Source organism: Rhinolophus ferrumequinum, chromosome 14 (genome assembly GCF_004115265.2).
Source record: "Rhinolophus ferrumequinum isolate MPI-CBG mRhiFer1 chromosome 14, mRhiFer1_v1.p, whole genome shotgun sequence".
Lineage (NCBI taxonomy): Eukaryota > Metazoa > Chordata > Mammalia > Chiroptera > Rhinolophidae > Rhinolophus > Rhinolophus ferrumequinum.
The window spans coordinates 37,850,509-37,862,627 of NC_046297.1; the positions used below are offsets into that span (position 1 = coordinate 37,850,509).

The 12,119-nt window shown below is 35.6% G+C and overlaps 1 pseudogene; it reads right to left on the bottom strand.

Annotated features, from left to right (window-relative positions):
- Positions 1-4,100: 4,100 nt before the first annotated feature.
- Positions 4,101-11,394, bottom strand: LOC117033717 (40S ribosomal protein S4, X isoform-like; annotated as a pseudogene).
- Between the last annotated feature and the right edge of the window lie 725 nt (positions 11,395-12,119).

Genomic DNA, 12,119 nt, shown 5'->3' on the forward strand with positions numbered 1-12,119 from the left:
AGAAGAAACAGAAAACCTGAATAGACTGATTACCACCAGGGAAATTGAATCAGTAATCAACAATCTCCCAACAAACAAAAGCCCTGGACCAGATGGCTTTACAGGTGAATTTTACAAAACGTTCAAAAAAGAATTATCACCTATTCTCCTCAAGCTCTTCCAAAAAATCCAGAAGTACGGAAGACTCCCAAACACTTTTTACGAAGCCACTATCACCCTGATCCCAAAATCAGACAAAGACACCACAAAAAAAGAAAACTACAGGCCGATATCTCTAATGAATATAGATGCAAAAATCCTCAACAAAATATTAGCGAACAGAATTCAACAATACATTAAAAAGATCATACACCATGATCAAGTGGGATTCATCCCTGGTATGCAAGGGTGGTTCAACATACACAAATCAATTAATATGATACACCACATTAACAAAATGAAAAAAAAAAAATCACATGATCATATCAATAGATGCAGAAAAAGCATTTGATAAAATCCAACAGCCATTTATGATAAAAACCCTTAAGAAAGTGGGAATAGAGGGATCATATCTCAACATAATAAAGGCCATATGACAAACCCACAGCTAACATCATACTCAATGGGGAAAAGCTAAAACAATTCCCCCTAAGATCAGGAACAAGGCAAGGTTGACCACTATCTCAGCTTCTATTCAACATAGTGCTGGAAGTTCTGGCCACAACAATCAGACAAGAAAAAGAAATAAAAGGCATCGAAATTGGTAAGGAGGAAGTAAAATTATCATTATATGCAGATGATATCATACTATATATAGAAAACCCTAAAGACTCCACCAAGAAGCTATTAGAGCTGATAGATGAATTTAGTAAAGTAGCAGGATACAAAATTAATATTCAGAAATCAGTTGCATTTGTATATACCAATAATAAAACATCAGAAGGAGAAATTAAAAAAACAATCCCATTTACAATTGCTCCAAAGACTATAAGATACCTGGGAATAAATTTAACCAAAGAAGTAAAAGATCTGTACTCAGAAAATTATAAGACACTGAAGAAAGGAATGAAGGAAGATATAAATAGATGGAAACTCATGTCATGTTCATGGATAGGAAGAATTAATATAGTTAAAATGTCCATACTGCCTAAGGCAATATACATATTCAACGCAATTCCTATCAAACTACCAACGACGTTTTTCACAGAAATAGAACATATAATCCTAAAATTTATATGGGACCATAAAAGACCCCGAATAGCCAAGGCAATCTTGAGAAATAAGAACAAAGTGGGAGGTATAACGATACCTGACTTCAAATTATACTACAAGGCTACAGTAATCAAAACAGCATGGTACTGGCATAAAAACAGACACATAGATCAATGGAACAGAATAGAGAGTCCAGAAATAAATCCATGCCTATATGGCCATTTAATCTACGACAATGGAAGCAAGAATGTACGATGGGGTTAAGACAGTCTATTCAATAAATGGTGCTGGGAAACCTGGACAGACACATGCAAAAAAATGAAGCTGGACCACCTCCTTACAAAAATAAATTCAAAATGGCTTAAAGACTTAAATGTAAGATCTGAAACCATAAAATACCTAGAAGAAAATATAGGAAGAAACTTCTCAGACATTACCCAGAGTAAGATTTTTACTGATATATCCCCTCGCACGAGGGAAGTAAGAGAAAAAAATAAACATGTGGGATTATATCAAACTAAAAAGTTTTTTCACAGCAAAGGAAACCATCAATAAAACAAAAAGGGATCCTACTAAATGGGAAAAAATATTTGCCAATGATATATCTGATAAGGGATTAATATCACAAATCTATGAAAAACTCACTCAACTCAACTCCAAAAAAACAAACGACCCAATTAAAAAATGGGCAGAGGACTTGAAGAGACATTTTTCTGAAAAGGACATACGGATGGCAAACAGACATATGAAGAAATGCTCAACCTCACTAACCATCAGAGAAATGCAAATAAAAACCACAATGAGATACCACCTCACCCCAGTCAAAATGGCTATCATCAATAAATCAACAAACAACAAGTGCTGGCGAGGATGTGGAGAAAAGGGAAAGCTTGTGCACTGTTGGTGGGATTGCAGATTGGTGCAGCCACTATGGAAAACAGTATGGAGGTATCTCAAAAATCTGAAAATGGAACTACCCTATGATCCAGTAATTCCACTCCTAGGTATCTATCCAGAGAAATCCAAAACTCCAATTCAAAAATCTTTATGCACTCCTATGTTTATTGCAGCACTATACACAATAGCTAAGACATGGAAACAACCAAAATGCCTTGAATAACGCCAATGATATCTTTTCATTTCATATATATATATATTTCATATATATATGTATATATATATATATATATATATATATATATATATATATATATATATATAGTAGTTGATTACCTAGAAAATCGAAGATAATAAAGATTAAAAGAAGTCCAGCAAGGTAAATAGATACAAGATCAACATGTAAAAATCAATAGCTTTCTTATACTCCAAGATTTTATTGACAAAAGAGACTATTTTCAATAGCAACAAAAATGATATAAAATATCTAGAAAAAATATAGCAAAAAATAAACATAGGAGTAAAACTATAAACTAAAAAATAGAATAGCTAGAGGGAAAGCTTAATATCATTAAAATGTCAATTATTTTCCAAATAGGTCTTATCATCAAAATCTCTATCAAAATTCTAAGAGAATATTTTGATGGAATTTGGCAAGTTAATTCCAAATTTCACAGGGAAAAGAAAATATGCAAGGGATGCCAACAAATTTTGAAAAAGAAGAAAAATGACAGAACTGCCTTACCAGATAGATAAAGAGTAATATAAAAGAGACTTTTGAGGGGTGGCCAGTTAGCTCAGTTGGTTAGAGCGGGGTGCTCTTAACAACAAGGTCACCAGTTCAATCCCCACATGGGCCACTGTGAGCTGCACCCTCTACAACTAGATTGAAACGACTTGACTTAGAGCTGATGGGTCCTGGAGAAACACACTTAAAAAGTAAATAAATAAAAAAGACTTTTCAAATCAATGGAGAAAAATAAATAGTGTTTCAAAGAATATTCAATAAATAGTGCTAGAAAAATCTTGCTACCCCATAGTGCCCATGAAAACAAATTTCAGATAAAGATCTATCTGTGTTGTTTGATACTAGCCTGTACCCACATGTGGCTATTTAAATTTAAATTTTGATTAATTAAAATTAAATAAAATTAGAACCTCAGTTTTTCAACTCCCCTACCAACATTTCAAGTGTTCAATAGCCACATGTTGCTGGTACCACCATAACATATGGGACAGATACAGAGCATTTCTATCACTGTAGAAAGCTCTATTGGCACTGAAATATTTTAAATATTATGTAGTTGTTACAAAAAAATATAGAAAAATAATTTTATAATCTGGGAGTGTGACAGGCTTTTCTAAAATTCAAACTCCAGAAATCATAAGACTACCAATGTGAGTACTCAAAAACAGAAAATTTTGTTTCAATAAAAGCACTATTAAATAAAAGGACAAATGACAGTATGACAATATTTACAACACGTGTAATAGAAAAGGAATGAACTGCTAAAAAGCAGTGAGAAAAAGATCAATAATCTAATAGAGAAATAGGTAAAGGATATGAACAGGCAATGCACAGAAAAAAATAAAAACATAAAAAGATATTCTACAACTTTACTAATGAAAAGAAAAATACAAAATCAAAATACAGAGAAGATACTCATCAGATAAGCGCCTCTTGGCGTGTCAGTAGTAAATTAAAGTACCTGAGAAGTCTTGTAGTGCATAAACTAATTTTAATTTGTTTAACTCAAGGTGTTCCATATTTGTTTATCAAATTCTCCCATATCACCACTGTCTCAGGAAACATAGCTATCGTGTAAAAAAGATGGCCAAGCAGAGGTCGGTGGCAGTTCTATTTTAATGAAATAGAATTCTTTCTATATAAATGATAGTGCCAAAGTACTTGTAATGACTGAGGCTTTTATTTTTTTGGCAATTAATCATGCTAATCATGCTATATTATCTTAATTAAGTACAAAGACTCTTCCAATCACATCACCTAGAGATCATTTCACCCACTGCTCTGTCTGGCTGCCAGTCTCTTGTCTCTTTCTTCAGCAATGGTGAGGCAGATATCCTTTCCACGGGGAAGAGAAATCCATGGTATGTTGCCTTTGCCAATAACAAAAATGTTCGAGAGCCAGGTGGCAAAGCTGTTGCCATTGTCATCTTTCATACAAACTATATCAACAGAACCAGGGTTTCTCTCTCTCTCTGTTGGTGATCACACCAATTCTTCCCAGATTAGCACCTCTGGTCACCAGGCACAGGTCGCCAGTGCCAAATTTGATGAAATCAGTAATTTTGCCAGTCTCCAAATCAATCTGAATGGTGCTATTCACCTTGATGAGGGGACAAAGGTGGTGGATGGTGTGAGCATCATGAGTCACCAGATAAGGGATTCCTTTCATGCCCACAAAGATCTTTCTCACTTTGCGCAACTATTACTTGGCCTCCTCAGGTGTAATACAATGAACACCAAAGCGACCGTTGGTGTCATAGGTCAGACAGAAATTCTTTCCAGTTTTGTCAATGCTGATGACATCCATAAAACCAGCAGGATTGGTTACATCAGTTTGGACCTTGCCATCAATCTTAATAAATGGCTGTATGCAGATCTTCTTTACTTCATTTCCTGTAAGGGCATACTTCAGTCTGTCCCTTAGGAAAATGAGAGAGAAAAAGAGACATTCTCTCAGCTTGTGGGGACCAGTAGATGAATGAGGAGCAAACACACTGGTCAGTTTATCCAGCATCCAATGCTTTGGAGCTACTACACGCTTCTGATGCTTCTTGGGACTATGAGCCACGGCTGTGCAGGACACGGAAAAGGGATCACCTTCTTCCAGTGCTCCAAGAAAAGAGGATCCCTGAGACTCTTAAACAGGCTAAATAAAACTTTTCTCTGAGTGTTTTCTGTAGTTAGTTACCTAGTACACCCTTTTCTTCACAGATAATGCAGAGATAATCCTTAACATTTTACTGAATTATTATACAAGGTGTGATCAAACAACATGGTAAATTTTTAAATTTTAAAAAATTATTATAGTAAAAAACACATTGCCATTAATCCCCCTCAAAACACTCCTCCTTGCTTCGAACACATTTATCCCATTGTTCTTGCATTGTTATTTCTGAAGGAGTTTTGGAAGTCCTCTTTTGTGAGTGTCTTTAGTTGTCCTGTCATGGCTGCTTCAATGTCCTGAATCATTTTAACTTTGGGGAAGAGCCAGACGTCTCATGGTGCCAGATCCGGTGAATAAGATGGATGAGGAGACACATAATGTTTTATTTGACAGAATTGCTGTATACCAAAAGTGATGTGTAACATGGAGCACTGTCATGATGGAGGAAGATTTACGGCACACTTTAAAACACACCTTCTCTCAACTGTAGTTTACACCTGACTGACTGCACCAAACAAGTTGAAACTTGTCACATACTGTTACTAAGGTTTGATGCACCCCTTCCTATATTGAAGATTCCTGCCTTTCCATGGGATGGCACTGGGCAGCAGCATTCACCGTATATTTTGATCACAATGGAAAAGCTCTGTGTCACACATTGCTTCTGGTACAGCAATTTGTGTCAAATAAAAACATTATGGTGTGTCTTCATCCACCTTATTCATGAGATCTGGCACCGTGCAAGTTCTGGCTCTTCCCCAAAGTCAAAATGACTATGAAAGGTAAACATTTTGAATTGATTCAGGACATCAAGGCAGCCAGGAGAGTGCAACTAAAGACACTCATGAAAGAGAACTTCCAGAATTACTTTAGAAAGTGGCAAGAACAATGGGAATAAGTGTGTTCAAAGCGAGGAGGAGTATTTTGAAGAGGATTAATGACAATGTGTCTTTTACTGTAATAAATTTTTTTTAATTTAAAAATTCACCACATTATTTGATCACACCTCATAAATTCTGACTGTGATTTAAATAAAAAAACTACTTCTGTCTATCTAATAGACAAAGTATTGTTGGTTAAGAGCAGTGGTTATATTCCTTTGTTTGGTCTCACCTGGAGAGGGTGCTGTTGCTCACCTTGGACCAGGTAGGCAAATGAAGATCTTGGCAGGGATGGGCTGGGAGGATGCCACAGAGAGGTTTGTAATTTGAAAGAGCCTCAATATTGCTTTAGGAACATGCCTCCACCTCTAGCTGAGAATCACTGGTTAAGAGGATTTACTTCTAGCCCAAACCAATTTTTATCTTCTATTTTCTTCTAATTTACCCAGAAGTTTCTCATCAGCTTCTTTAACCGGACTATTTTACTTACATAGTATTCTGACATTTTAAAGTTGAGAGTTCTGTGTTAATTCAAACATCTACTCCAAAATAGTAGAAAGCAGTCTTATCTGAATTTCAGCCTATTTGCAAAAATGTTTTTAGAAAACTTTATATTTATCTATCAAAAATTATGTTTTCTAGTTTCCACAACAATTTTCTAAAATTCCTTTCAAATGTTCTCCAAATGTCATCTCTGTAAAGAAATTTGACAATGTGGATATTTTAAACTCCATCTGCCTTCTTCATAATTAAAGTTTAAATGCCTTAATAACTGTAATTGCAAAACTGGTTAATAATTTGTGCCTTCAGTAGAATAGAAACATTTATTTGTAGGTTGCTTTGTATAAGAGCATTTTAGTATGTTAATACTGCAATTATTTAACCTTTGTTAGATATAGTTGAATACATTTATGAATGAAAATTTCAACATGGTTATTTTTACTCCCTCCACGCCCCTAGAATCCTAATCACTAATCTTTTTAAAAATCATTATGTTATCTACTAGTGGTCACCTAATTGTATACTTTAAAATGTGGATTTTATGTTATGTGAATTTTACCTCAATTTTTTTAAATGATTAGTTCATTATCAGTCAAATCTTGGAAAATTAGCTTAAGATGCTAGAACAAATCATCCCTCCCTAATAACTGGCTTTTGAACAACAGAGGATCTTTTGAAGTCCCAAGCTCTGCCACACAAGCCCCCTTCACTGTGGTTCTGTAAATTATAGGCTATTTATTTTGCATTGAATTCTTCCCACAAGCTCGTATTTTGGATACATGGTACTGTAAAACAAGCATTCCTCACTTCTGATGGCAAAGCCACTGTCCTAATCTGCCGTTCAGTTTAAAATCTGATAATAATGGTTACTTTACCTCAAGAGAAATCCTACAGGCAAACATGTCATGAGTGGCCCAGTTTGACTGAGAACAGATCCAAGCCACTGGTCATAAAGGGTAAACACTTAAGACATTTAACCCAGTCCAACAGTACTAAATGGAAGGGGATGGTCATCTGGATTATGAATCACCTAATTGGCATGTCAGAAAATAAGCATTTTATTGACACAAGGTGATTGTAGGGGAGAGTCATTTTTCATGGAAATAGCCAGATACCTTCCCTCTCTCTTTGTATTCATACTTATGTGGTTGAGGGAGATGGGAGAGTGAAGGGGTCAGTGAGAAACGAAATAATTCTCTGCTACAATTTAGTCTCACTTGATATATAATAGTTTATTTCTTGTTTTGGTTTTTGTTTCAACAGCTCTCCAACAACAACAACAAAAATCTGTAAGTGTTCAGTTTCTAAACAAATGTCAAATTTTTACTGAAAATATTCAACTTTGTGCATCCTATTGGTAGTTTTAAGACAGAATTTACAAGGAAAGATTGATATTACTCCCTCATTCCTCTCTTGCTCAATTGGACATGTTTCACTAGTTAGGAGGACAACAGCTTTTGTAAAAACACACAGCCTACCCCTTACATACACATTCACACACACTTACTTACTCACACTCCCACACCCACACTCTTTTGTTTACAATCATGGGGATGAATTAACTCCAAAATGGCCTAATCTATAAGAAACTTGAGGTTAGGAGCCTGACATCCATCTTTCCTCCTCCTAACCCTACTCTACTCTAATTGTGTTTAAAACAGCTGCTTATGTATAGTAGCTGCTTGATAAATACTTGTTGATTTTAATTTTGTAATTAAATGTTTGTTGATTTGATTTCAATTTGTTGATGTATTGATTCCTGAAAAGTTATCAGGCACCATCATGACAAAAGTAATAAATTTTAACTGAAAAAAATTGAGCCAAATCATTGCCCTGATTTCTTGGTTAAAATCATATTTTATTTTAATTGTGATATATGTAACAGGCACTCAGTAAATATTTGTAGACATCAACTTAACTGAGTTCTTTCAAATGATCAGATTTTCCAACTAATTCAGTTGAGAAATAAGCCCATCCTAAGACCATCAAGGGAAAACACAAAGAGCATGTAGTTGAGGAATAAAATGAACCCACACAGAAATCAAAGCAGAACACAATCTGAGAACCATGGACAATTAATACCGAGCAATTTTCAGATCCTATGATTGGTTCGATTCAATAGATTGTCAATGCCTTAATGTCACAGGTATTTGTTATAAACCTTAAGAAAGACTTCCTGAGTCTTGGAGTAACCCAGGAGAAAACTGGACCTTACCTGATCACAGTGGGAAGTAAGGTCCTTTTTCCCAAATCAACAAGTTCCTTTATAAAAGGACTTTTGTGAAGACAATGACAATTCAGAGATTCCTGCTGAGATTCTAATCATCTCTGGGAAGGGGCATCTCAGATTTCTTTGTCTTCCCAGTACATAGTTTACTTTATGGGACTGGTATAAACTCAATAAATATTTGGTATTAATGACTTGGGGGGGGGGGGGGAGTAGGGAGATTTCTCTGATTTGGGAATAGAGGAAGCGTATCACCTAAGGCTGAAGTAAGGAAATGTTTGTTGTCTCAAAAGCAATAACACCCCAGAACCTCCAAAGGTAGCATTGGAAGGAAAATCTCCTGGAAGTGGGGAACACCTGGGCCACAATTCTGTTCTCCTGAGATTCATCTTCACTTTGGGCCAGGGTTTCTCAATCTTGGCACTATGGGCATTTTAAGCTATAACATTTTTTGTAGTAGGGACTGTTCTATGCATTGCAGGATGTTTAGCAGTACCCCTGCTCTAACCACTAGATGTCTATAGCATCTCCCCCCTCACCAGTTTGTGACAAACATAGCCAAATGTCCCCTTGAAGATAAAATTGCCCCCAGATGGAACCATTACTTTAGTGTTTCTCCTTGATTATCTCTGGCTCAGAAGAAATCTAACTGTTCACTGCTTTAAAACTGGCCAAGTGGGCCCAAAATACCTTGCTTCTGGAGTGCAATAAAGACAATATAAATTCAGAGAGGAGGGTGATCTAAATAATCTGGTTTACAAACTGTAGCTGAATGAAGCACAGGGAAACCAATGAGATTTTGAGATTTCTTCCTACCTCCTGGTTGTTTCCTCCTAATGGACGCCACTTTTATATAACCTTCGTCAAAGGAAAATCTTCCCAGATACTTCGAATCCTTCAAGAATAGACCAACAGTTCTTTCTCCAGCCCACCTTCTTAGGGTCTTCTGTCTCAATTCCTGTTACTTGTCTAAGGATATTCCTCTTCCTCAAGGTAACTGAAACAAGAATGATCTCATCAGGATAACCATATCTGAATATAAGAAAATAACCTTGGCATTTATTCATTAAGAGGAACACACTATAGTTTCAAGGAATTTGTTTCCTTATAAAGAGTCATAAGTCATATCTTAATCTAATAATCTTAAAAGTCACACATGCACTCACATTATTTTTTTGAGCACATCCACTGCTTCCTCATGATCCCAGAGAATCGCTATAAAAAAACATGGTGTGAAGGAAATGGGGGGAATTTGTTTTTTGGATGCTTAATTGGCTGTTGCTTCCACGACACATCAGCATTGCTATGCAGTGATAGATATGTTAGATGACTGAAGATTGACATTTCTTCTGTAAAGGCTTTCATTTGTTTTTCATCACAGTGACACACAATTTCCTGCATTCTCTGCCCCTGGGGTATTTTCTTGCAAAGAGAAAACATTACTTTCAACTTCTAACCTATCTGCCCTAATTTAGCCTGGTGAGTTCTCTGTGTTCTGGAAGACCAAGGAAGAAAGTAACAAAACAAAACTTAAAATTAAGTAGAACCAATGAATGCTATTATTCCCTGGAGAAAGTTTCTGTAGAAGAACAGTGTGGGCAGGGTGTAATCCTCCACAGAAAAACCAATGAGAAAGAACAGTTCTAACAGGTGTTTGAGAATGAATTCATGGGGATTTTAGGAACCATGCTAAAGTCTAAAGACATACGGAAATACACTTAGGCTCAAAGAGGTACATATTCTAAGTAATGAAGAAAACAGAACAAAAAGTGTGTTTGTTCTTGAAGCACCTGGGCCAGCTTTGGCTTGACTATCCCATTGCATTGGGTCCTCACACAACTACTCACCTGCTTTTTGGTATTGAATAAATCATTTAACCTCTTCAGGTCTCAGTCCCTCGTCTGAAAAATGAGATTTAGATAATATTTTTCAGTTTCAGGATCTTACATATATATTTCAGATTGGAAGTTCTCTTAAGTATTTTTTAATAGGAATGTATAAGGATGAGGATTTTGTCATGCAAACTTCTTTCCAAAATATTCCCTGATTTTAATTCTCTTATCTTCCTTTAGATACAATATTTATTGATTTGACACTATCTGCTCTGCCTGCACTGTCCTTCTGAACCTTTATTTTCCATTATTTACCATCTCCTACTCCCTCCAACTTTGCCTGACTAGCACCTACTCTTTTGTTAAGTCTTGGCTCAAACATTAACCCCTCCAGGCACATATTTCATTCTCCTAAGCAGAATGAGGTTTCCTTTCACTTAGCAAAATATATTAAAATGATCAGTTTCAGGAAGCTCTTTAAGTGCAGGAACTATATCTCTTTTATCTTTGCATCACCACTGCCTAGCCTAGTAACTAGTAAATAATGGGTAATTGAAAAAAATTCTCTTCCACCTAGGTGGCATATTTGGTGACTCTTGTTTAACGCATCTACGAATATAATACCTTGCCTTGCAGAAACAGGAACATTAACCAATGTCTACTATAAAAAAATATGATTCTATCTATCTAATATCATGTCCTAAACTATGAGAAAAACGCTAAGGGAAAATTTGGAAAGTGAGTGATTATTCAACTTTTGGAAGAGAACTTTAAGTAAACAAATTGCATGGCCAAATTGTATAGGCCCTTAACCCCTTTTCTCTGGAACCTCATCGTCTCCTTATTCTCTCCCTCTACTCCAGTCTAGCCAGAGGCACAGTCACCCTCCTGTCTCAAGGCATTTACATTTAATGTTCCCTTGGCCTAAATACACACTCACCGGTTAAATACATGCCTTAGTCTTCACCTCCATTTAAGCTTTTGCTCATATGTCACCTTCTTAGTGAGGTCTTCCCTGATCATCCTATTTAAAATTTCATTAGCCATCCTACTCCATTCCCTAGTCCCCTTCTCCATTTTATCTTCTCTAGACCTCATCATCCAATATACTATAATTTTACTTATTAATCTTACTTAGTTTGTCAGTCTCTAGTATAAAAAAACATAAGCTCTAAACATATTATCCGTTTTGTATAGCAATATTTGCCCATGCCTAGAACAATACCTAGGCGCTCAGTAAACATTTATTAAATAGTAAATACAATAGTCCTCCTTATCATTGGTTTTGCTTTCTGCAGTTTCAGTTACCCGCATTTAACCACATTCCAAAAATTTAAATGGAAAATTCCAGAAATGAACAATTCATAAGTTTTAAATTACATCGTGTTCTGAGTAGCATGATGAAATCTCCCACTATCCTGTCCCCACTATCCATGTCCAGGGCATGAATCATCCCTTTGCCCAATGTATTAACATTGTATGTGTAGTACAACGAGATATTTTGAGAGAGACCACATTCGCATAACTTTAATTACAATATATTGTTATAATTGTTCTATTTTGTGATTAATTATTTTTGTTAATTTCTTACTGTGCCTAATTTATAAATTTAACTTTATCATAGGAATGTATATATAGGAAAAACATACTACAAATAAGGTTCTATCTGTGGTTTTAG